The sequence below is a fragment of the Meleagris gallopavo genome, chromosome Z (genome assembly GCF_000146605.3).
Source record: "Meleagris gallopavo isolate NT-WF06-2002-E0010 breed Aviagen turkey brand Nicholas breeding stock chromosome Z, Turkey_5.1, whole genome shotgun sequence".
Taxonomy (NCBI): domain Eukaryota; kingdom Metazoa; phylum Chordata; class Aves; order Galliformes; family Phasianidae; genus Meleagris; species Meleagris gallopavo.
In genome coordinates this window covers 54,159,467-54,162,868 of record NC_015041.2, presented here as the reverse complement: position 1 = coordinate 54,162,868, position 3,402 = coordinate 54,159,467, and the positions used below count along the sequence as shown (strand labels likewise).

At 45.6% G+C, this 3,402-nt stretch overlaps 1 long non-coding RNA gene across 1 annotated transcript in view; it reads right to left on the bottom strand.

Annotated features, from left to right (window-relative positions):
- The window catches only part of LOC104915267, an 86,836-nt gene extending 83,440 nt beyond the window's left edge, over positions 1-3,396 (bottom strand). Inside the window, exon 1 of the long non-coding RNA XR_796306.2 lies at positions 2,793-3,396. This is a non-coding gene — a long non-coding RNA (uncharacterized LOC104915267). The remainder of the gene's footprint in view (positions 1-2,792) is intronic.
- Positions 3,397-3,402: the final 6 nt, after the last annotated feature.

Below are 3,402 nucleotides of genomic sequence, written 5' to 3'. Positions count from 1 at the left end.
CTGTCCTCCCATCCTCTGTGTGTGTGTCCGCGTTAGAATGCAACGCAGGTAAACGCTGCAGCAGTGCTCATCCGAAGCCGTGCATTCTTCGGCCAAAAGCCTCCGTAAAAGCGCAGATTTATCTCTCATGTTTATGAACTCCATACGCGGAGTGCGGACACCCGTGTTGCATAACGCGTGGGGCCGATGGACACGTCCTTCTCAACTGCCAAGGCTTTAGGACCTAAATCTCTCGATTTCCCCTCCCCCACACCAAAAAGGACATTATAATTTGAATTATTTAACACTGTAACTCGTATAGAATTTTCCTAAGTCTTAAGTGCAAACATTAAAGGTCTCCCGAGTGTACATGGTACAGTGAATCTTCTCACCGAGATCTGCTCTATTTGTTGTTGGAATTAATAAATGCACTTCAGGAACTTGTGCATGCTGCAGTGGGAATGGGATGCCCATAGGAAATTTCAGCACAGACAGAATATGGACTGCCCCTCTCTTCTAAGTAAGGAGGGCTTAAAATCCTCTGCTTAGAGGAGTAGCATAGCCCTGCATGTCCTGCTCTGTCTTCTCTTAGCGTTACAGAGGATATATCAACCCACACTTCAATGAATCAGTTTATAAATCTACTTGTGTTTGCTTATGTTGTTGGTTTTAAGGCGAAAATCTTCAATGTGTGGAGATACATTTAAGTTCTTGTAGCTCTGTAGTGAGTGCATAGCCTGTTTATGTTACAAATGTCTGTGTGCTGGTGCATGTATAGGGAAACCATATATATGAGTGTCAGTCTGCCTGCATGAATGCACATGCATGTTTTCATGTTAAAATACACAGACAGGGCTGTATGGTTGCACTGTAAAATGGCACAGTACCAGCTGCCTCATTCTTTATCTTAAGGTGACACTACAAAACCGTGAAAATGGGAAAGCAGTCTCCTTTATCAGACAAGGCCCAAGAAGTAGCAAATACACATTGTGAAGGCGCCAAACCCTGAATTCGGTGTTCACATTACTAATGAGGTCTCTCATCAGTGCTTTCAGATTCTCAGCCTCTGAATTTGGGCTTTATTTTGTTTGTTTGTTTGTTTGTTTGTTTGTTTTTGTATATTTCTGTGATGCCCATCAGATGTCCCGGTATAGGTGTCACTGCAAATTGTCGCTAGTGTAGGAGAGAGCAAGGAGCTGATTGCACAGAGTGGTCAGGGTTCCTACTGGGCTGTGTTACTCTTCCTCTGCTTCTTCATTATCTCTCAGGCTGCTCAGGCACAAGTGGGACATCTGGAAGCATATGATCATTTCCGTGTTATGTAAAATTCTAATGATTTTTTCTGAACAGATAGAAATGTGTTTGTTGTTGTTTGTTTGTTTGTTGTTTGTTTGTTTGTTTTGGCAACATTCAGAGGCAGCAGCATCAGTGATCGGATGTATGTGGATGTGTGTGCACAGCAGGACTGTGAGCTCGTGCATTGAATTCTTCCTGTGATAGACATGATGGTTCAGGTGCTCCTTGTGCTGTTGTGTGTATGTCTATGCTTTTACATATATATGTGTGCGTACGGTATGTATCAACGCAGACACATAAATGCATATTAATGCATGCATTTAAAACATGTCACCATGTGACCAGATTTACAGCTAAACACAAGGCTAAAAAATAAAATAAAGTAGTATGTTTCAGAGATGAAAGGTGTACCTTTAAATCATGAAGATCTGTCCTCAGCACCACCTCACTTACACACTGACTGATTTAGTAAATGCAATACACCCACTGTGAGAGCTTCAGCAGTGAGCCAACGTGATGGCTGTAACCAGCTGTTATTTAGCTGCAGTACCAAATGAATTCTCTAACTCTCAGTCACTTGGCAGGGCCTTGAAATCTACAAAGTATTTGCTTGCTCTGAATGTCACAGAAATGCATTCTGCAGTGGACAGTATAGGCTGCAGCATTTTCCAGCTTGTGAAAAGTTCGTGCAGCCTGCTGCTCTGGAATGACCGTCAGGAGTAACAGCCACGGTCAACACTATGTGCAATTTTATTCCCAGAAAACATAGCAGTACACAGCTTACTTATTCCAAAAGCTTTTTGAAGACGAGCTGCATATTGTGAGACACCGAACCCAAACGTTTGCTTTTTCCTCCCACTCCCTATTGAGCTCCTGCTTATGGCCTGTAGATCAGTATGTGATTGCCATGCTTGTTGTCTAATCTTTTTATAGGTCTCCAGATGGCTGTGACGTAAAGAAGAAGCATTCTGCACAGATTTCTTAAGAATAAACAGTCCCTATTTCCTGAAAGAGGAATGCTCACGACGCTCCAATTAACGCAATCAGAGCCGGGCTTCATGCCGGCACTCCGCCTTCCGCGCAGGAACCACGGGAGGAGGTGCAGCACGACGCAAACCCCATTCCGCACTACAGCCGAGCAGAATTCACGCGAAGAGGAACCACGACGCGGCAGCTCGCGGCGGGCAGCGTTCCCGCAGCGTCCCGCTCCCGCAGCCAGGAGAGCCGCTTCCCATAGAGCTGCCCTTATCGTCCCTCTGGTGACCGCGGTGCCGCCGCACCGGCACCCCTGGCGGTACTGCTGCTGGCATGCAAGGGGATGTCAGCACGAATCCGAACTGTGCAATAAGAGCAGGCGAACTATCGAGAATACAGCATCTCAAGGAAAACAAATGAGACACGCACTAGGTCAGTAATCACACACGGAAGCAATGCACGCTGCTAAGCACCACGCATTTATAAAATCTGTATGTAATACGTAGATCACCGTCCGGCGTTAATAAGGGAAAACATATTACCGTGTTGTGCCTTGGATGTCGTTCCCTCTGCTCTGTCTGCGCTGTTTACATCTGAAAAATAACCACAGAAGAAGCAAAGGGTCATGATTTAAATACCTTTACTGTTTGATTCTTGGAAAGTGTATGTGAACAGATTGGTGTGTAGGTGCTCAGATCTAGATCACTCGTATCTGAGGCGGTTCATTCAATAAGCCCAAAAGTTGATAGCTCTGGGTTAAGCCGGGAGTAAACCAGCCACATTTCTTGCAGATGATCCAGCATAACACAAAACAGATATGAGTGATGTGCTCCAGCATCTGCAGTTAAATGTGGCAATCGATATTTACGTAAAATAAAAGGAATAATATAAAGACTATAACGATTTGTGGATAACTCCGCTTACGGATAAAGCGTAGAGAATATTTTGGGCCACTGAATGGAAGTGGCCAAAACTCCAGGGGCGGGCACGATATTTGCATACTATACGCAGCGGCTCCTTAATGAAGGACGGAGCTCCACCTAGCCTCCAGCCCAGAGCGTGCACAGAACCTCATCCCGCGCTCCTTCGGGTCCGCAGACCGGGAGCACGGGGAAGGCGCGGTCAGCACTGACAGCGTGCCTAGGGAGCGAG